At 33.4% G+C, this 24,913-nt stretch overlaps 1 protein-coding gene across 5 annotated transcripts in view; it reads left to right on the top strand.

Annotated features, from left to right (window-relative positions):
• LOC122809611 (solute carrier family 66 member 2-like) overlaps positions 1–24,913 on the top strand; it is a 1,674,862-nt gene that overhangs the window by 726,479 nt on the left and 923,470 nt on the right. The gene's annotated exons all lie outside the window — the stretch shown is intronic.

Raw genomic sequence — 24,913 nt, 5'->3', positions numbered from 1 at the left:
AGTCACAGTCAGTTTTATTTGTTCATTCGTTCACAGATTACCTACTTAACCCAAGGCAGGGGCATTGAAAAGCCAGATTCTATCTTAGCACTCACTAGACGCAAGGCTGAGGAACTAATCCTGAATGGAGACCCAGCCTACTACAGGACACATGCACCTATGGGCTATTCAGAGAAATACCAATTCATGCATGGCATGTCATCAATTTATAAAAGAAACCCAAGCACCCACTGAAAAACCACATGGACACTGAGTATTTGCAAACTTTGCACAGAAGTCACTTCAATCAGAAACCAAACAAGAAAAAACTAAGTACTGGTTGAAATTTTAATCACTGCACTATGCTCCCCAAACAGTTTTAACTGCAGAGTTTTATCAACAATAGTAGTCAACATTCACAATTCTTTATCATAGAGAACTGGGCATTCTTTGCAGCATTTGCCAAACCCTCATATTGCCACCCAGTTCTAAGAATGTTTCAAGTTGATACATTATAGTACAGCTGATTTCTGTCCTATTACTAATGCAGTTTTATGCTAGAAAACTTTTCTGTCTCATTACTAACCAGTGAAAAGCATGAACCATAACACCCCCAACACACATATTGTTATTACTGAAGGGTCACCAATGTCAGCTTCTGAGTCTACTTTTACTGCTACTGTCCATATGTCAACAGAGTTTTTCTGAGGCCTAAGACACCGCATGTTGTATCAGCAGCCTCAATTAAGATTTGAGCAAGGGGAAAGAAGGTAGTAACTGCTTTTGTATGCTTATCAATTTGAAATGTTAATTGGGGCACAGGTAATTGTAGCCATTGTGTGTTTATTTTGTCTAGCTAGAGAAAAAACAGCTTGAGAAACAGAAAATAAAAAAAAAATCTGGTACATCTTGCCTACAAAGACTCTACTAATACCTACATATGCAGCTGAAGACATACCTTACCCTGATCTCACTCACACAGAACAGTAGCAGACACAGTAAATCCAGACTAGCATACTGCTAAAAGATTACTCCTGCAGTAATCAGGGACATAAAGTTACTGTAAATAACAGACACAACTGCTCATAAAATGGCATATGGCAAGTTATCCAGGGACCAGGAAGTATACTTGACAACACAGCAGTGCTAATGTCTACGAAGCACTGAACAAGGAGTGGAGGAGTTGGAGAAACCCTGCAACTGCTTCATGTGGGGCCCTTAATATCTGGGGAGATAATCGGCGGGTTCCTGTAGCTGCAGCTTCGGCAGATGCCTAATGTCAGCTATGCATGCAATGAGCCAGAGAATTTGTTTTTTGTCTTTCTTATACGTTCTTTGCCAAGAAACACTGACTTAAAATTTAAGAAAGTAAAAACATTAAATTACTCCTTCATCAGTTAAAAACTGCATGGGTGCATTATTTACTAAAGATCTATTAATATTTTAAAATGTGAAATGTCTCTATGTTAGAAACTATCCTATATGATTTTAACTTATTGTCAGGTTGAAAGTTAGCACAGGGGAAACATTACCCAGGAATTCATCATTATTCTTGTAATATAATTAAAAAGTAATTCTCTTTCGGATTAGAGAAAAAATGTAATAGTTCTTGAACAACATAAAAAACTCTCCTGTGACAGAAATACCATAAAAATAATCAATATAACTGATGATTTTTGTTGTCATATACCTATATCTATGTCTATATTTATATATATATATATATATATATATATATATATATATATATAGATATATATATATATATATATATTATAGCTTAAAATCTCTCTGATCATGTGTGAAGAATATCAATACATCAGACTTAAACACTTCAAAATATAGAAGAATAAAAAATAAAAAACACAAAGTACCAAATTTCAGGAGCAGTTGTAAAGCTTTTGTTCTTTATTAGTGTTAAGAACTTCATCAGGCAAAACAGTGAACATTGCAGCAGTAGTTAAATGAGTATGCAAGCAACTAACTAGCCAATAAGAAAAGATTAGATAATCAATATTATTTATACTACTTTAAAAGATCCAATAAATTCAACTGGTTATTTGGTTGTTATGGAAAACTTACCAAGGAATGTATGTAGTGTATAGTCATTATAATATCTGCAACATGACTCTAAGAGAAATGAGGGAACATCAAAACAACAATGTAAGCAGACAACTGCCAAGATAATACAGAATTAGTGTATGCATTTTAATGCATATTAAACATTTCATTGAGACCAGGGGGTTATTCGGCATTTAATCTGAGTTGCCAGTGGAGTTCTTTTACTTCTAATAATGTATTAGTATCACCCATATACATTTCAACATAATCTAACACTATAAATCTGAATTTATAAAAAGGACAGAAAAGAGAATATTTCATAAGTGCTTTCTTCATATCCATATTCCTGACAGCTGCAGCAAGTTCTTTAATATGAGATGACAGTTTGCGAGTAGTTTTATCAACATAGAATGAAGGGCAAGATGCACAAATGGCTGCATAGACTACATTTGTGGTTTTACAATCAAAATGCCCTTTGAAAGTAAAATTGAACTTATTACGTGGGAATGTAAAAAGTGTTTCCTATTACAATGTACTCACAAGCAACAGCAGTACCACAGTGAAACATGCCCGGAGAATCATTGTGAATATTTGATTGTGTTAAAAGAAATGGTAGGTCTCTATTTTCAAAAGAATATCTTAATGGTTTGGATCGCTCATGTGCAAACAGTCGGGTAGTGCCCAATTTGTTGGATATCTCCTGGTTATTAGTGATGATATCCCAATTTCTATGCACTATGGATTTGATGCTAGCAAGATCCCTGCTGATAGGGATAGGGAAACATGCCGAATCACCCCCTGGTCTCAATGAAATGCTTAATGTAAAATGTGCATTAAAATGGATACGCTAATTCTGTATTTTCTTGGCAGTTGACTCCTTACACTGTTGTTTTGATGTTCCCTCATTTCTCTTAGAGTCATGTTACAGATATTATAAGGACTATACACTACATACATTCCTTAGTAAAGTTTCCATAACAACCAAATAACCAGTTGAATTTATTGGATTTTTTAAAGTAGTATAAATAATATTGATTATCTAATCTTTTCTTATTGGTTAGTTAGTTGCTTGCATACTCATTTAACTACTGCTCTGATGTTCACTGTTTTGTCTGATGAAGTTCTTAACACTAATAAAGAAGGAAAGCTTTACACCTGCTCCTGAAATTTGGTACTACGTGTTTTTTATTTTTTATTCTTCTATATTTTGAAGTGTTTAAGTCTGATATATATATATCTATATATATATATATATATATATATATATATATATATATATATATATATATATATATATATATATATGGTACTTACGTATTATCGCAACCAGATCTGTCAGTTGAACAGCGGCTGCTTCACGATAGTTTATTGTGTCAGCAAATGTAGTCAAAGTGCATTAGATAGTGTGTGCGTGTCCCAGAAATATGTGTTGCCTTTAGTTTTATTTAAAAATAACAAAGAATTTTGGTTCCTTGCATGGATACATCACTGCTGTTATTGCAACCACTACTGTTATTTCAAGACCGGCTGCTGCACGCTCGTTTCTCGTGTCAAAAAGAAAAAAAACAGATGTGTTTGTGTCCTGCTAGTACTTGTATTTTCTGTAAAAAGCATAGTTCTTTCCTCCTGGGAAGATGTGCCATTGAACACAACCAGGGAATAAGCTGTTGACATTAACAGGGCAGTAAAGAAGAAATGGCCATGACTGCTCAACTCGAATGTCTTAACCTCGGACCCTGTCTCCTTCACAATGCAAAAGCATGAGTCACACATACTTTGTTATTGCAATGCTTCCTTTAACAGGTAATTTACACATCAGGGAAACTAGAAACCTTCGAAATAAGACCTTGTCTGTATTCACTTACTATCTAATAACTGTCCTAACGGTCACTCATTTACTGTTATAATTGTACATTCCTTAGTATGATGGCAGCCATGTTCTTTCAATCATGCATCTGTACTATGTGCAAAACAGGACGAGGAATTTGATGCTTGCTCCTGCTCCTGGTGCATGACCACTGCACTCCGAAAGAAATGTATACTTTGAACACCCATTTTAAGAATGAGATGCAGTCGTCTCAATACAACTGTGCCAATTTCTCAACCATAAATCTGGTTGCAGTAATACGTAAGTACCATATGGGTCTAGGACATTTCACTAAATGCACATTTCACTGAAACTGAAATGACTGAACACAAATCACTGAAAGCACAATTCACTGAAAACTCAATTCACTGAAGCACATTTCACTGAAAGCTATATATGGGTCTTTTCCCCACTGTAGTGTAACCCTGGAGTTAGTATATATAGTAAGGGGGGTGTGGGGGCACACAGTATATATTATGTTCGGAAAAGAGTACTATATTGGAATTGCAAGTATCCATGTATATTATTCAAAATATTTAAAATATGGGGGGGCCTATGCCCCCCCTCCCACATCCCCCGTACTATATATATACTAACTCTAGGGTCACACTACAGTGGGGAAAAGGTCATATATAACTTTCAGTGAAATGTGTTTCAGTGAATTGAGTTTTCAGTGAATTGAGCTTTCAGTGAAAAGTGCACACACTAATTTGACTTTCAGTGAAATGTGCATTCAGAGAAATGTCCTAGACCCATATATATATAGCTGTACATATATATATATATATATATATATATATATGCATATATATATATATATATATATATATATATATATATATATATGTGTGTGTGTATATATATATATATATATATATATATATATATATATATATATATATATCCTTTATTGTACAATCCTTAAAAACAGATGATTGAGCGCTTTCTTCCCTCTCAAGCAGGGATTTCATCAGAATCTAACTTTTTCCCTCCAAAATTTCCCCTTAAATAGTGAATTACATCATTAAATCATTAAAACCTGGTGACTCATCTTATTAACATATAAAATTCATAAATATGCATTCAAAATATATTCATTCATAATATATTCAAAGTGTAAAGTCCTAAGAAATAATACAACTATAAAAACAAATAAATATATCTTAGACATTTTATATGAATGTGTGTGTACATATTTTTGTGTAACATTATTTCATTAACTCCACTCCCCCAGAGGGGGTAATTATAGAAGTTACATAGAAGAGAGGGAGCTAAGATGGCAAATTATGTTACAAGCAAGTCAAGTCCCTGGGCTGAATGAAGTTATTTCTATTAAGCCCTTGTTATACAAACAAGTGGAGTTAATGAAATAATGTTACACAAAAATATGTACACACACATTCATATAAAATGTCTAAGATATATTTATTTGTTTTTATAGTTATATTATTTCTTAGGACTTTACACTTTGAATATATTATGAATGAATATATTTTGAATGCTTATTTATGAATTTTATATGTTAATAAGATGAGTCACCAGGTTTTAATGATTTAATGATGTAATTCACTATTTAAGGGGAAATTTTGGAGGGAAAAAGTTAGATTCTGATGAAATCCCTGCTTGAGAGGGAAGAAAGCACTCAATCATCTCTTTTTAAGGATTTTACAATAAAGGAAATACTTTGAATCCAGTTTGCAGTAACAGTGCTTTGTTTCAAGTGTTTTGTGGACTAGTAGCACTGGTTGGCTTCTTTTTTACTTATTATTGGTGGACTTGTGGAGCCAGACAGCAGTATGGATTCCTTTGAGGGTATGCCAGCTTTATTTTCCCCTATTCACTGAGAGGAATTGGATAGAGTTCACTCGGAACTCGCTATCATTAAATGAGAGCTCACTAGGTTGATAGAGCTCATTTCTCAACCAGAAAGTCAAAATGCAGCGTTTCATGCTAAAAGGAAACGCTGTTCGTCCCCTAAGAGTGACGTCATTGATTCGGAGATGAACAACGAACAGACGAGGAACGAAAAAAACAAGGAAGACTTTGTACAACGAATTTCGGACACTTACATCGCTTCTAAATGTCCGCAAGGAGCAGAAGGGGCCCCAACGCGAATGGAGAGACAGCGGAGGCTATGAGAATGGGGGCGAGACCTAAATCGAAGGATTATAAAGCACAACAGCAGGAGAATGGTTACAATGGGTTTGATGGAAATGGCAGAGATTCTTGTAGACGCAAAATGGACACTAAAATAATTGGAAAACATGTGAGTAATGTAGAGACAATTACAACAGCTAATAGTAATACTACTAGACAGAATAAGAAATTTGACTGTCTGTTGGGCAAGCAGTTTACATTTTTGGACAATGTTGTGATGAGTAACAAATATGCTAATATAGGAGATTTTAATGATGTGAACGAAGGAAATATAAAACAAATGATTTTTACTTTTGAAACTAAAATGCTACAAATTAAAAAATTACAGCTAGAGAATGTATATTTGTCCAAATGCATGGCAAAAAAGATTGTACATAGAGGACTAAGAATCTATAAATTTCCTTTCGGTTTAGAATATGATGACAAACTGATAGCAGAATTTACTGAAATGTTTATCCAGATCCTGGATCGCATAGACATGGGTGATCTTGAAGGAGACATCCCGAATATTCTGAAGAAACAGGAAGTCATGTGGCAATTAAAGCTGAACTCTTTTAGAAAGCCTGGACTAAACTACTACTGTTCAATTAAAAGTGCACTGGAACTTAGAAAATTGCCACATTGTTTACATGACTAAGTGTATTTTATTTTATTTTTTTCTACAAATTGGTTTTAAATACCATTTTAAATCATTTGACATTAAGTGTATATTTTGTTTCCATCATCATACATATATTTTTTTACTTTTTTCTGGTTCTCTTTTTTCCACTTTATTCAAAATGATGGTAATAACAATACTAACTAATTATACAATTATATAGGTTTTTAGGGTTCTTGTACACAGACCTGAAGAAGTCTAGAAGGACGAAAGTGATCTTTGTTAACAATAGGTTATGAAAATAGAAACTGCTTTTTACATGCAAAATGTATATGTATATATTTATATATAATTTCTGATCGCAAAATGAACTAAGGTTGATATATTTCCAGCCATGTAGTATATTGCCTTGTATAAAATTACAGACTTAATAATTTGGTTAAATAAGATGTACCATTAAAGTACATTAGGGCTATATATTATGACAGCTACTAGGTAGGGCAGGACCAGCTCGAATGTCACACTGATGGGGGAAGGGATGTGAATTTAACATGTGTACCAATAACACTTTGTTTTACAGCACAGTAAACCACTCCCATGCCTGATAAAAAGTATATATATATATTTAGAAAGCTTGTGAGGAAATTATTACTCTATTTTTGTTTTACTTGGATCGCTTGTCGGTGTACTTAATAAAGGATTTTCGACTGGAAACAGACTGCCTGCCTTGCTTGGATTACTTTTGAATACTTAGTAATACTGTAGAATTATATATTTTCTATTATTACTTTTTGACTTGACAAGTTTACGTTCGCTACTTCTACTACTATTGTCTGATCTGATTAATATACAGTGATTAACTAGAAATATATGGACTGAAAATCTTCCACACAGAGAAGTTTCTTACACTGTTTTATAAAAAAGAATTTACAATCGTATTTAGATATGTCACCAATCCATGTGACCCCATACAAATTGCAGAAGGAGTCATTACTGGGCACATTGCGGGTGCTGCGAAGAGCACTACTGGCTGACATCAAAGATTGAAACAATACTAATTTAATGAACTTTAATCGTACTTTGACTTAGGAATGGAGTCCATTCCCATCATGGTATTAGAAACCCAAAAGACTTAGAGAAATCAAAAAAGACAGACACCCACACAAGATAAAGACAGCATTATAGCAAGACTGAACAGACATACAGACTTCGTCACTCAAGATAGAGGCACACAAGATCAAGACAAAACTACAGTGAAGCTGAAAAGAAACACCCACAAAATGAAGGCAGCACTACCGCAGGACAGAACTGAGACAGCCACACATATTTCCAAAGAAGACGATGACTATAGCAAGAGTGAAATATGCAAGCTTTTGATAAAACGACCCTATCGCACAAGCATAAGACAAAGGCAGCTATTGCTATGCAGAACAGTCACACTGAACAGGCACACAAGACAGCCATGGGACAGACATAGAAAAGACTACTGACACCAAAGAGATGCAAGAGGAAGCCATGGGGATTACTGAGACTGAGGTACAGTTTTAAACATTGCTATAATAAATCTGGATGAAGCAAATACCACAAGACAAATGAATTACATTAGGGATTTAAAATATTAGGCTTATGAACTAATAACGATGCTAGAATAAGATTTTGCAGTAGCATGCATAGTAGGACCCCGCATTTTTGATGAACAGGCCAAAACTACCAAACATCTGGATATTGTGCAACATTCATAGCCACTACCAACCTTCTAACCTCTCAGCATAATTCAAAAGCTGAAAATAACTGCAGAACAAAGCTACCTACACCCCTTTTGGACAGGGGCGATCTGTAAGATACTCAAGGCATGGGCACAAATCCATGCCATCTTCTTGCCCCTGGGGTCATATATTAGGTAAAATCAGATTATACTGGCTAGGCTTATAAGGGTTCTTAAGCCATTAACCTAGTAATCTCCTATGAACATATGCTATACCGTGGAAATACACTACTCTCTGCAAAGGAAAAGACCATCCATTACTATATCCACAAGTCACAGTCAGTTTTATTTGTTCATTCGTTCACAGATTACCTACTTAACCCAAGGCAGGGGCATTGAAAAGCCAGATTCTATCTTAGCACTCACTAGACGCAAGGCTGAGGAACTAATCCTGAATGGAGACCCAGCCTACTACAGGACACATGCACCTATGGGCTATTCAGAGAAATACCAATTCATGCATGGCATGTCATCAATTTATAAAAGAAACCCAAGCACCCACTGAAAAACCACATGGACACTGAGTATTTGCAAACTTTGCACAGAAGTCACTTCAATCAGAAACCAAACAAGAAAAACTAAGTACTGGTTGAAATTTTAATCACTGCACTATGCTCCCCAAACAGTTTTAACTGCAGAGTTTTATCAACAATAGTAGTCAACATTCACAATTCTTTATCATAGAGAACTGGGCATTCTTTGCAGCATTTGCCAAACCCTCATATTGCTACCCAGTTCTAAGAATGTTTCAAGTTGATACATTATAGTACAGCTGATTTCTGTCCTATTACTAATGCAGTTTTATGCTAGAAAACTTTTCTGTCTCATTACTAACCAGTGAAAAGCATGAACCATAACACCCCCAACACACACATTGTTATTACTGAAGGGTCACCAATGTCAGCTTCTGAGTCTACTTTTACTGCTACTGTCCATATGTCAACAGAGTTTTTCTGAGGCCTAAGACACCGCATGTTGTATCAGCAGCCTCAATTAAGATTTGAGCAAGGGGAAAGAAGGTAGTAACTGTTTTTGTATGCTTATCAATTTGAAATGTTATTGGGGGCACAGGTAATTGTAGCCATTGTGTGTTTATTTTGTCTAGCTAGAGAAAAACAGCTTGAGAAACAGAAAATAAAAAAAAATCTGGTACATCTTGCCTACAAAGACTCTACTAATACCTACATATGCAGCTGAAGACATACCTTACCCTGATCTCACTCACACAGAACAGTAGCAGACACAGTAAATCCAGACTAGCATACTGCTAAAAGATTACTCCTGCAGTAATCAGGGACATAAAGTTACTGTAAATAACAGACACAACTGCTCATAAAATGGCATATGGCAAGTTATCCAGGGACCAGGAAGTATACTTGACAACACAGCAGTGCTAATGTCTACGAAGCACTGAACAAGGAGTGGAGGAGTTGGAGAAACCCTGCAACTGCTTCATGTGGGGCCCTTCATATCTGGGGAGATAATCGGCAGGTTCCTGTAGCTGCAGCTTCGGCAGATGCCTAATGTCAGCTATGCATGCAATGAGCCAGAGAATTTGTTTTTTGTCTTTCTTATACGTTCTTTGCCAAGAAACACTGACTTAAAATTTAAGAAAGTAAAAACACTAAATTACTCCTTCATCAGTTAAAAACTGCATGGGTGCATTATTTACTAAAGATCTATTAATATTTTAAAATGTGAAATGTCTCTATGTTAGAAACTATCCTATATGATTTTAACTTATTGTCAGGTTGAAAGTTAGCACAGGGGAAACATTACCCAGGAATTCATCATTATTCTTGTAATATAATTAAAAAGTAATTCTCTTTCGGATTAGAGAAAAAATGTAATAGTTCTTGAACAACATAAAAAACTCTCCTGTGACAGAAATACCGTAAAAATAATCAATATAACTGATGATTTTTGTTGTCATATACCTATATCTATGTCTATATTTATATATATATATATATATATATATATATATATATATATATTATAGCTTAAAATCTCTCTGATCATGTTTGAAGAATATCAATACATCAGACTTAAACACTTCAAAATATAGAAGAATAAAAAATAAAAAACACAAAGTACCAAATTTCAGGAGCAGTTGTAAAGCTTTTGTTCTTTATTAGTGTTAAGAACTTCATCAGGCAAAACAATGAACATTGCAGCAGTAGTTAAATGAGTATGCAAGCAACTAACTAGCCAATAAGAAAAGATTAGATAATCAATATTATTTATACTACTTTAAAAGATCCAATAAATTCAACTGGTTATTTGGTTGTTATGGAAAACTTACCAAGGAATGTATGTAGTGTATAGTCATTATAATATCTGCAACATGACTCTAAGAGAAATGAGGGAACATCAAAACAACAATGTAAGCAGACAACTGCCAAGATAATACAGAATTAGTGTATGCATTTTAATGCATATTAAGCATTTCATTGAGACCAGGGGGTTATTCGGCATTTAATCTGAGTTGCCAGTGGAGTTCTTTTACTTCTAATAATGTATTAGTATCACCCATATACATTTCAACATAATCCAACACTATAAATCTGAATTTATAAAAAGGACAGAAAAGAGAATATTTCATAAGTGCTTTCTTCATATCCATATTCCTGACAGCTGCAGCATGTTCTTTAATATGAGATGACAGTTTGCAAGTAGTTTTATCAATATAGAATGAAGGGCAAGATGCACAAATGGCTGCATAGACTACATTTGTGGTTTTACAATCAAAATGCCCTTTGAAAGTAAAATTGAACTTATTACGTGGGAATGTAAAAAGTGTTTCCTATTACAATGTATTCACAAGCAACAGCAGTACCACAGTGAAACATGCCCGGAGAATCATTGTGAATATTTGATTGTGAAACACAAGATCCACTGGAGTCACCACACGGAGATAGTCACTGGTAAAGGAAGCTTCTTTATTTGGAATAACAAAGACACAAGCGCTTTCACGTAGGTATACTACGCTTCTTCAGGTGTAATAAGACAACAGTAAATGCAACCTTTTATACAAAAGATTCTTGGCGCTCAAACCAACTGATTGAAACACTAATTGAATAATCACTAACAAACAATCTATCCCTGTATGTCCTAATTTAAAGAAACAATACTAGAAAAGTAGATGTATAGAAAACACTAAAATCATTTAAAAACAGTTAAAAAACATTTGAAAAGATCTAATTGAAAGCAAACTGCCTTGAACAAATTATACAGAACATAAATAAAGCAATGAAGCCTATTAATGTTGCTAAATGAATCAACTGAGCTTCTCATCTTACTACGCAAAAGACTGTGCAACTTCATAGTCAAAGCACAAAACATGAAATAAAAACCACTGTTATCATATAGGAATATGCCATGTTTCCATTTATAACCACATCTAAGATATGTACCATGACTCCAAATGGAGTCGCTAATTAAACAGATACTAAATTCATTATGGCAAAAGTTTCAAAGAACAAACGAGCCCTGTATGCTCTCTTACATCAAAGATGTGCTGTAGAAAAAGTTATGGCACAAACGAAAAATATGAACAACGCGGCAATTAACAATCAAAGAATGGAGTCAACAATCTGTTATTGATGTTGCTGTTAAGATGCAGAGGGCGTTCATTCTCAGATGTAACTATTAACAATTTCACAGGCGTCCACGCCAAAACAATAGCAACTAAAGCTGTCGATAGTCGCAGTTGCAAAAATATGTGCTGATCTTACCTCATATATCACATAAATGGCACTGTAACATTCAGGTGATCATCAAAGCAGAATCAAAGGCAATCACAAAAGAAAAACAGTACCACATAGTACTATCCGATAAAGAAGATATTACTGGTACTGCCAAAACAGCAGAAAACAGTCCAGTACTATAAAATGTCCCACTCACAACAACGGCTGGCGACTACGAGAGATGCTGTCAAGCAAGCGTCTGCTGACGCAAAGGGAGCCAACTGCGTAGAACTAATTCCAGCCGACATTAGCCCCAACAGTCATCAGAACCTACTAATCAACTTTTAAAAAACCACCAATAGAAAACTAAAACAAAAAATATATAGAAAATATATGATAAAAAACAGCGATCATGCCACATACAACAGCCCACTCACCTCTATTAAATACAGGCACTAGAAGATTGAAAACAACCACCAAAACAGGTGCTTAAGCTACTTCCACTCTGCAAAAACAACCAATGCAGGTCCGTCAAAGGTCAGGACCCATACAGGTACTCAGAGATCAAAGATCTCAGCTGTAAAAATACAAGCGAAATACTGGATAGAAACAAGAATGTACATGTATAATAAGCCCTAAAACTAAACAAAGACAGTGACAGGGTACATTAAAAGGCTGGTGGACACAGCTGAAATAACATTGCAAATGTCCAGCCTCATCAGGGGAAAGAACAAACACTAAAGACCAAGAAGTCAAAAGTGCAGTAATGTTAAACAGAATTAAAATTTACAAAAAAATATATATAAATTGTGCACTAACTAAGGTATCTATTCAAACATACCAAAGAATAGAAACAAAACAATTGTCAGAGGCTGCTTCTTGACAAAGTAATGCCTATAATATCAGAATGCAAAGTCCCCTTATATCAAATGTGAACCAAAATACAGGTATGCAGACTTACAGAGCTAGGAGTACACCGAGAAAATCAGTCTACAACGGACTGATAATATACCTAAAAAGGCCAAGCATAAAACATTACCAATGAAGGAAGTGACTGTGAAAAAAAGACACAATCACTAATATGTACACACACTAATATGTGTGTGTACATATTTTTGTGTAACATTTCATTAACTCCACTCCCCCAGAGGGGGTAATTATAGAAGTTACATAGAAGAGAGGGAGCTAAGATGGCAAATTATGTTACAAGCAAGTCAAGTCCCTGGGCTGAATGAAGTTATTTCTATTAAGCCCTTGTTATACAAACAAGTGGAGTTAATGAAATAATGTTACACAAAAATATGTACACACACATTCATATAAAATGTCTAATATATATTTATTTGTTTTTATAGTTGTATTATTTCTTAGGACTTTACACTTTGAATATATTTTGAATGAATATATTTTGAATGCTTATTTATGAATTTTATATGTTAATAAGATGAGTCACCAGGTTTTAATGATTTAATGATGTAATTCACTATTTAAGGGGAAATTTTGGAGGGAAAAAGTTAGATTCTGATGAAATCCCTGCTTGAGAGGGAAGAAAGCACTCAATCATCTGTTTTTAAGGATTTTACAATAAAGGAAATACTTTGAATCCAGTTTGCAGTAACAGTGCTTTGTTTCGAGTGTTTTGTGGACTAGTAGCACTGGTTGGCTTTTTTTTTACTTATTATTGGTGGACTTGTGGAGCCAGACAGCAGTATGGATTCCTTTGAGGGTATGCCAGCTTTATTTTCCCCTATTCACTGAGAGGAATTGGATAGAGTTCACTCGGAACTCGCTATCGTTAAAGGAGAGCTCACTAGTTTGATAGAGCTCATTTCTCAACCAGAAAGTCAAAATGCAGTGTTTCATGCTAAAAGGAAACGCTGTTCGTCCCCTAAGAGTGACGTCATTGATTCGGAGATGAACAACGAACAGACGAGGAACGAAAAAAACAAGGAAGACTTTGTACAACGAATTTCGGACACTTACATCGCTTCTAAATGTCCGCAAGGAGCAGAAGGGGCCCCAACGCGAATGGAGAGATAGCGGAGGCTATGAGAATGGGGGCGAGACCTAAATCAAAGGATTATAAAGCACAACAGCAGGAGAATGGTTACAATGGGTTTGATGGAAATGGCAGAGATTCTTGTAGACGCAAAATGGACACTAAAATAATTGGAAAACATGTGAGTAATGTAGAGACAATTACAACAGCTAATAGTAATACTACTAGACAGAATAAGACATTTGACTGTCTGTTGGGCAAGCAGTTTACATTTTTGGACAATGTTGTGATGAGTAACAAATATGCTAATATAGGAGATTTTAATGATGTGAACGAAGGAAATATAAAACAAATGATTTTTACTTTTGAAACTAAAATGCTACAAATTAAAAAATTACAGCTAGAGAAAGTATATTTGTCCAAATGCATGGCAAAAAAGATTGTACCTAGAGGACTAAGAATCTATAAATTTCCTTTCGGTTTAGAATATGATGACAAACTGATAGCAGAATTTACTGAAATGTTTAATAGACATGGTTTGGAAATGTTGGGTAAAATTATTAAAAACAATGACACAAAATTGAGTGAACTTATAGAAAAAGCTGAAATATTGAATAGAAAAATTACTACTGATTTTTATTTTCAGAGTATGAAAATTTATATTATAGAAAAATGGATAATATAGATTTTAAATGTAATAAATTGTATGAAATTAAGTGTAAAAAAATGTACAGGGACTTGACAGAGTATAAAAACCATAGAGCATATATATTGAATAATAACAAAAACAAAAAAAGTAATAAAGGACAAGATATTGAATATTATAGAGGAAAGTTTAAAGAACTTAAAGAAAATAGAAGTTATGGAAGGAAACACAACACTGAAAGATATGATGAAGATGTATGTGAACCACAAACTTTTCAATACCAGCAGGAATGGGACGTGGGGCTACAGGAGGTAAGGAAATACCCACAAGGGTGGAAGAATCAAGGAAACAGGAACAAAAGGGAGGAATGGTAGGGAATATTGTTCAAGATGGAGTGAGACATACACTGTTAGGATATCATATTTACAATTTTGCAGGAGTTGAGCTGTCTAAGGAACATTTCTCTCTCTGTATGAAAGGTTTGAAATTTGTTCCAGCTAGACAGTTTGATTATACACAAACTATTATTGAATTAAAAATGTTTTTAAGGAAGCTTAATTTAGCATATATGTTTGAAGGACAAAAAATATTTAATAAAGAGAAGCTAAAGTATGAACCCAAGAATAAGAGTGTTTTTAACCCGCCCCTAGATCCAATTTTATTTAGCTTGGAAAAAGCAATAATGGAAGATATATATAAACTCAAAGGTAGAGAACAAAACATTTTTAAAAATAAAAATTTGACTAAAGAAGAAAATGAAATATTAAAATGTTTGAGAGAGGACAAGAGTATCAGAGTGATGCGTCCTGACAAAGGAGGTGGTATGGTGTTCTACGACAGCTTAGAATATTCCCACAAAATATTTGAAATGTTAAATGATTCATTGACTTACACGTCAGCTTCCTTAAATGAGATCAATATTAGTAATAAAAAAATAGATTTTTATTTAGAAGAATACATTCTGGAGGAAAGAATTTCAAATGATTTATACAATTTTTTAAAAGTTAAGAAACCCCTAGTAGCTACAATGTTTGGAATACCTAAGACACATAAAGGACTAGAAAACTTGAAATTTAGACCTATTGTGTCAGGTCGAGGGTCCAAAACATACCCCTTTGGGATGCTGATAGATAAATGGTTAGAAAATCAAGTTATTAATGCAGACCACATGATTAGGGACTCTTGGGATTTTTTAGGTAGAATAAACAAAGATTTGTGGGATAAAGATATAACTTTCATTACTATTGATATAATAGATTTATATACATCTATTCCAAAAAAGAAGGTCTGGAATGGTTCTCTGAGAGTTTAAATAAGCACACAAAACTTATAAGTAATAAAATTTAATTAATTATGGAATTTATGGAGATTGTTTTAGACCATAATTTCATATTTTTTGAAGGAGAATATTTCAGGCAACACAAAGGGGTGGCTATGGGGGCATCTTGTGCCCCCATTTATGTAAACCTTGTGTTATTGGACTGGGAACATAATGTTGTGTTTAAAAGTGATTTTTTTCAATATATGAAATTATATGTTAGATTCATGGATATCTTTATTTTGTGGAAAGGTCCGAAGACTAAGATTCAAGAAATGATTAAGTATTTTAATGACAGTACAGAATTTTTAAGATTCATCTATGAATATAAAGAGAATGGTACAAACTATCTAGATGTAAATATTCAAAAGGAAAATGGGTCATTTAAATCTAAAGTTTATAGAAAACCACATTTTAGTAACTCATACCTACATTATTCGAGTAATCACCCAACAAAACAAAAAAATAGTATTTTGAAAGGCCAGCTCTTTAGGATAGCAAGAATAACATCTAATGAGGAAGATATTGATGAAGAACTGGCAATAGTAGCTAGATTATTTAAGGAAAGAGGGTACCCCACTAAAAACATTAATGACTATGTTAATTTTGTAAGGGACGAATGAGGAAAGAAATACAAACCCCTTTTAGGGAACCCACACAATATGGGTGAAGAAACAAACAAAGGACCTGAAGACAATAAGGATTTTGAAAAATCTATGGTCATTCCTTTTGGAAATAAAACATATGAGGTGGAGAAAATTATGAATGACAATTGGGTTATGTTGAGAAATAATTTGAAGCTATGGGCTGTAGTGGGTAATAAGCCAAATTTTGTTTATAAAGTTGGACCCAATCTGAAAAAATGTTTTGAAAGTGAATTTAAGAATAAAAATAATAACAAGTATGGCACTTCAAAATGTGGGCGTTGCTCCCAGTGCCAATATATTTACACTAGGGAGAGTATTACACTAAACAACATTCTAAGGACAGAAATAAAGTTTGAAAAAGGTAATTGTCAAACTATAGGTGTGATTTATTTGGCGCTGTGTAAAACCTGCCCTAGTTTTTATGTCGGTAAGACAGAAAGGCATTTAAAGGACAGGATTTATGAGCACACTTACCAAATACTTAATAAAAATCTAAACAATGCTTTATGTAAACATTCCACAAACTGCTCTTTTTTTTAGGTTTTGAATTTGCCATCTTAGAGAAGGTTTTAAAGAACCCCAGAGGGGGTAATTATAGAAGTTACATAGAAGAGAAGGAGCTAAGATGGCAAATTATGTTACAAGCAAGTCATGTCCCTGGGCTGAATGAAGTTATTTCTATTAAGCCCTTGTTATACAAAAAAGTGGAGTTAATGAAATAATGTTACACAAAAATATGTACACACACATTCATATAAAATGTCTAAGATATATTTATTTGTTTTTATAGTTATATTATTTCTTAGGACTTTACACTTTGAATATATTTTGAATGAATATATTTTGAATGCATATTTATGAATTTTATATGTTAATAAGATGAGTCACCAGGTTTTAATGATTTAATGATGTAATTCACTATTTAAGGGGAAATTTTGGAGGGAAAAAGTTAGATTCTGATGAAATCCCTGCTTGAGAGGGAATAAAGTGCTCAATCATCTGTTTTTAAGGATTTTACAATAAAGGAAATACTTTGAATCCAGTTTGCAGTAACAGTGCTTTGTTTCGAGTGTTTTGTGGACTAGTAGCACTGGTTGGCTTCTTTTTTACTTATTTTCTATATATATATATATGTGTGTGTGTGTGTGTGTGTGTGTGTGTGTGTGTGTGTGTGTGTGTGTGTGTGTGTGTGTGTGTATATATATATATATATATATATATATATATATATATGCATATTTATAAAATATGCACAGCTTATCATCATTGTAATTGGGAAATTAAGTACCTTACAGTATTCACATTTAAATTTATTTTCAATGCGTGATGTAGACAAAATATAAATAAATGTAAAAGAATAACATTCACTATCTTGAATTTTATCAATATGTATGCACTGCATTATAAGTTTGCTTAGCTGGAACTGTTTTCACATATGATTTGGACATTTGCAGCCTGCAAATCTTTAGAAAGCAATTATCTTAATAGACGAGAGTAATAATCCTAAAATGTAATCAACTCTATACTTTCCAAGTTATGTATACAATATACTACAAAACCTTATAGAATAAGATTTACTATTGTTAAAATATATAATAGTTTGTGGTTTACTGCATGTATTTGATACTGAAGCAGTTTATCAGAGAACAAAAGAGCACAAAACTCATAATCAAAGGATTACTACAAGTGACACATTGCAGAGCTAGAGTAAGCAACATTATAAATGTCTAGTAATAAGTTAAATGGGGATTGTACAACACACACACAATATCTGGTATAACATTCCTTAAACAACAAACCATGTAAGTTTACTTATATGTATTTATAAGTATTTCTCAGGTTGTTCCAGAAATTGGGATACATATTCATGCATAATAAAATTCTGCTGAAAACATTCCATAAATCCAGACATGACTTAATATAAGATAAGTGATCATTTTCTTCTTAATTATTTCTTGGTCACAAAAAAATTACCTGTGATGTTATGGAAGGACTTATCATAAAATTAGCCAATCAGGTCATAGGGAACCTCCAAACACTAGACCTGTATAGGTTTGGATTCATCAAGGATAGGTCACGCTTACTCAACCTGGCAAATTTTTTGAAAAGGTCACCAAAGCAATGGATGAAGGTAAAATGGTACATACCACATACTTCAAATTGGCCTAAGCTTCTGACACAATTCCCCACTCAAACATAGTAGAAAAGCTAAATAAACTGGGAACAAACTCCTATGTCATCATTGGATTGCCAGCTGGCTCACAGGATACAGATAATCAAATAAGGCAAGTTATCTACACAAATATTCCAGTCACCAGTGGAGTCCCCCAGGGTTCTGTGCTGGGACTTCTCTTGTTTGGCATCTACTTTTCTGAAGTAAAAGCCAATACCAAAGGGCTCTAGCTGACTAATTTTGCAGACAACTGCAAGCTGGGAGCACTCATTTAATCCCAAAATGATTTAGCCATCCTTCAGGAAGGTTTGTCTCAAAATCATGGTCTGAAATTAAATGCCAAAAATGCAGTATTATATCCTTTGGGAAGTCATCTGTCCCAGGGAACTACCACATTGGCAATATGCCCCTTACAGTTGACCCAGTGGTTTGGACTTTGGGAAATTATGGGGACGATGTTCAAACTTTTTAAGAAAATCCTTCTATGTTGCACAACCTATAAACAAAGGGATTGTGTCTAGATCTAGAGATGTCATTGCTCCTCTTTACTAAGCCCTCATTAGATCAGTCATTGAATATAATGCCCCCTTTGGCATGTATCTGTTCAGACACATGCAACAACTAGAATGCCCACAAAGATAACCTTACTAAAAGGATACAGTACTTAAACAACATGTCCTCCATTGATCATCTGAAAGCCATTACACTATACTAAGTATCCTACAGACTGCTAAGCGGTGACCTGTGTCTGGCATACAATGCATCCTCTGACCCATTACTGATATATTAACAGCATATCAGCAAGTCAGATGACATCAGACATACTCAGTCTAGTGATGTAAACCTCTTCTGTAGCATCAACAGAACAGTTTGGAGGGACAAGTATATCTTACAGAGGATACCACTAGTATAGAACATACTCCTCATCCATGTAAAACAAAGTTCATCCCTGTTCATTTTCAAATACAACTTCAATCTATGGATGGGAGACAGAAAATTTACACCAGGACTACCCCTTATACTACTAATGGGCAAGCATTACTCCTAAATCCTTTATCCCATGCATGGGTCCACATAAATTCTATATCATATGATACTAGTTATTCTCATTAGGGCTAATATATAATTATTGGCCATGGGATTTTGGGCACAAAAAGGAAACTGGCTAGGCGTAAAATGATCCACAAGGACAACTAGTTTAGTACTTCCATATGAAGCTATGAACCTATAAACATATGATAATTGACATTTTAGGATATAGTATTCTGTAGAAATATTATTCAAGGGTATACCTCAAAGACAGTGATAGCATTTGCAGTCATGAATATCTCAAATTATGTAATTTTGAAAAGCACATTTTTAAAATATAATTTCAAACATGTTTACTTGATTTGCAAGCCACAATGTGTGTATATATATATATATATATATATATATATATATATATATATATATATATATAAAATAAGTCAATGACACACATAGCATACTAACATATGGAGCAATATGATAAAATCAGCTTGTCTATTGCTGCCAGTTTTTCAAAGAGAAGTATTATGCAATAGAATAAATAGTTGGTAAATATATTTTCAGTAACTGCCATATTGGAAAATATGCATTTTTAAGAAGAGAAACCCAATTGTTTGGCACAAACTGTTATGCATTGCTTGGAATTTATAATAAAATTATAATGACGTGAAAGAGAATGCCTTTCTTGGAGTAGTTTTTGCAGGATGAGGCAAGTTCAAAATTATCCTTATTATAATTGAGAAGTGACATTAACTTTAGTGTGGCAATTGTGATTAAATTTATGAGGTGGTAAACCAAAGCACTACATTCCACTTTGAGAGTATAATACTATTAGAGAGTATCTTGTTATTTTCTATTAAATGGGAAAGGTATGCATCCACTAGCAATGCAATTTGTTCAGCATGAAGTGGTACATTATTTATTGTGACATTTCAGTTGTCTAAATGCGGTTCCTGAAAGGAGGAATTTATTAAATTATCAGTTTTAACAAATAAAATAAAGAACCAGCTAACTTAGCACTATATAAAACACTTGTTTAATTTCACAAAGATAAAAACAATAAAAATGTGTAACAGGTGAGTGGTTTCACACCAAAGGTGCTTCATCAGATCTAAAAACAAACTAACAAACAGTGGTAAAATACAGTTAAGAAAATTCAAAATCATTCTCATCAAGTCATGTGATTTAGGCAAGGGTTTTAAATGTATATACTCATTTCATCTTTTTCCTTTATCACATTGTGAAATTAACATCCATTTAACTTCCCAACATTCTGTTTTTATCTTAATATCACCTCCTTTAGAGTCTACATTCAGTAATTCCAAAACTAAAAATGTAAGAAAGTGTTTAATACTAGTGTTACAAATATGTTTATACAAGGCATTCCTATTATCACATCTGCATATTTCATAAAAATATTCCCTGAAATGATTCTTCAGCATTTTGTTCATCTTCCTAGTATAGTAGCATCCACACTGATCACAAATAGCCAAGTAGACCAGGTTGCGCCGAGTACAGTTGGCATAAAAATTGAATTTAAAGGTCCATCCAGTCACAGAATATACAGAGGTATCTTCAGTTTTACCATATTTGCACACGGTACATAGTATGCATGGATGTGTCCCTTTCCTAACAGAAATACAGGGTCTATTGCTAACCAGAGTTTTATAGCAAAGCCGTTTCTTAATATAACTATTATTTATATAACAAAAGCATGGAGTTTCTCAAAGGAAGTCCCTGCATCTGCCAACAGTAGTTAAAATATGCCAGTGCTTCCTAATGATGTCACAAATAGGTTGAATGTCATTTGAATAAAAAAATCATTTCCGTTATTGTTCTGTTTTTGCCACAGTGCCAACACAAAAGTTAGAAAAATAGGGTCTAGCCGAATCATTTCTATGTGATAGAACCTCATGATGCACCATCCCTATTTCATGTTCAGAGTGCCCCCTAGAGTGAAAGTCTGCACTCAAGTTATCAAAGGAGGCAAGCATATTCTCATAATTTCTGTTCAGTCTTGCATGCCTATAAAATTGCCCTTTCAGCACATTATGCTTTACATACTTGGGATACATACTTTGATAGTGCAGTATGCTCATTTTCTTACATGATTTTCTATAAAGTTGTGTGTCAAAACCATCTTGGGCACTCAAGATGCAAACATCAAGAAAATCTATTGAGACTTGGGAATGCTTGAACTTGACCTTTAAAAAATCAATAGCTTGATGTAAATAGTCCACAAACTCATTCAGCTTCTCAGTTGAGCAAGTACACAAGAAGAACACATAATTCACAAAATGCACATAATGTGAGATGTACTGCAAAAAGAAATTACTTGTGTCTAGAACATACAGAGACTCCCAATGTGTGAGTACCATGTTAGCATAGATATTTGTGCATATGGTGCCCATGGCTACCCTGACCTTCTGATGGTAATAGCTGTCATAAAACATGAAGACATTATTAATAAGTGTGATGTGAAGCAATGAACATATCAAGTGTAGTCAGAATTCTTAGACAGAAACAGCCTAACAAAGTTTATCCCTGCATCATTAGGAATTACTGTAAAAAGGGACACTACATCCATGGTAACCAGTGTACATCATACTGCTTCTGCAGGACCAGTCAAACAAGTGCATCAAAAAATGCTTAGTGTCTCTAAGTACAGTATTTGTCTTATCAGTAATAAGACGTAACTGCTTTTCAACATAAATTAACAAAGGTTCAGTCACTCACCCATGGCCAGAAACACTGGATCTCATGGGTTGGTTATTCAAACACTTGTGAATCTTAGGAAGGTCATAGAGTATTGGAATAATAGGAAATCCAACCATAAAATAAACATAAAAAATCTCTATTACATCTTCCATTAACAGCTAATAAATGTTACTATATAGACTCTGAATAACTTTAGAGATGCCACTTTCATGCCATTCAGAATAGTTATCAACATCATTTAACATTAAAAGCATACTTTCAAGATATTTGATAGTATCCATAAGCACAATGGCACCACCTTTATCTGCAGGGAACGCATAAACATGCTCATTTGAAATCACCTCCAAAAGCACTTTAAATTGAATGTCTGTCAGGCTATATAACATCTTCTGATGTTTCTGTCTCATGAACTCATAAATGTCATATTCACAAAGCTTTAAGAATGCCTCAGTCTAAGGAGAGTTCGTCAGAACAAACTGGCTAGGCTTTATAAAGCCAATATGCTCATAAGTGTTGTTGTCATAAAGAATCCTATGCAAGTTCTTATGAACAGAGGACTTCATTCTGTTTCCAAATTATCAATTTTCCTTAATAAACAGTGAAATTCTAGGATAATTAGTTTTAAATAAGATAAATTTAAATAATTTGAATTTTTGTTAAGGAAGGGGATTTTTTTTTTTGTTATTTGATTTTACAATTCAATAACTATTCAAACAGTTTATAAATACAGCCATATATCAACTATGAAAGAAGGGAAATGTTTTCAATAAGCAGCCTGCATCTTTGAGACCTTTCAGTATGTATCCAAATTAGGGTTAATACCCTAATGGTTTGGGTTCATAATCACTTAAAAAACTGAAAGTCAAAATGCACCTGGAGAAAATGACTTAACTATGCTTCATATTTTAGGTAAAATGATGCAGCAACTCCATCAGGGCCACACGAATTATTTTGTTTTTTTGGGGAGAGGAAAGCTTAAGAAATGGATTGAAAAGAGAAATTAGCTGACAGTGTATCAAGCTTGTTAGCTGGAATTTTAGTGAATTTAGAATTAGTCAATAAACTGTTTGTATTATAAATAGTACAAAATAATCTTGGATATTTCTTGTGGATTGGTATGAAAGCCATTTTTTTTAGAAAATATTATTGCTTTTGTATTTGAATTTTAGTATATTTGCAAGCAGCTTAGAGATAGCACCCATTTAGCATATTTAGCAGTGATTTTGGTACCAAAAATGGATTGGTTAGTGGATTGTAGGATTTTTACTGCACTTTGGGCTGTGAGAAAAGCTCAATACTTAGAATCACCATTTTTTTTCAAAAGATAAAAGTCAGAAAAAAATGGAAAAGCAAACATTTATATTTTGAAGTAATTTCATGGAACAATTCATTGTACTGTTTGCAGTTCTAGTATAACATTGTAATGCAAACATTTTACATAAAATTATTTTACTCACTTTTGAACTACTAAATATTTACAGTATGTACATATTCAACATAAATATATTTATTTTATATGAAATATAAATCCTTCATTGATACATTTCATACAGCACCATTGTCATATATTTCCAAAATTGCTATTATTTTATTTACCAAAATTTGTTTTTTTTATTTTCCAGTTTATTATTCCAATTTTTGATGGATACTCTGAAGCAGCAATGGAAATTATGTAAATCTATGTTCTGTTTCTTATAATTAATTCCCTGTTATTATTTTTCTTGCTGTTGTTAATATTGTCCAAAAATGAGAGTAATCATTAGAATTAGCATTCATTCCCGTTAGTGTTGGAATGTTATACAAAATCATATTGTTGTAAGCTTAAATATATCTGTCCATAATTTTTGGCCAAATGTTTGTAATTGCTCCCAGTAATTTCTTTGTTTTATAATTAAACAAAAATATGTTCCCAGTCTGCATGTACATTTTCTTTACATCTCCAGTGACTAAAACTGCATTTATTCTTTGTGATTTTAGCTATTTTATGTGGAGTATATGAAGTTTTTTTTTTGAATTTCTATGTGTAAGTTTCCCAAAATAAAAATGTTGCAGTAAACTTAATATTAAGCTAATTAAGATCTTAAGATTAAGTTTTTTAAAGTAAATTCCATGTTTCTATTTTATGTATTTGTAACTAATTATTATCTTCTGAATATGACTCTAGCTGTTTTATCATTTTATACCATTTTTTTTTAAATCTTTATCTACTGTATTAATAAATAGCTCTAACTTATTTATTTTCTTTTTTTTACATTTCTTTAGGTAAG

Source organism: Protopterus annectens, chromosome 8.part0, assembly GCF_019279795.1.
Source record: "Protopterus annectens isolate FY-2018-M chromosome 8.part0, PAN1.0, whole genome shotgun sequence".
NCBI lineage: Eukaryota > Metazoa > Chordata > Ceratodontiformes > Protopteridae > Protopterus > Protopterus annectens.
This window is presented reverse-complemented; position numbering and strand designations above follow the sequence as displayed.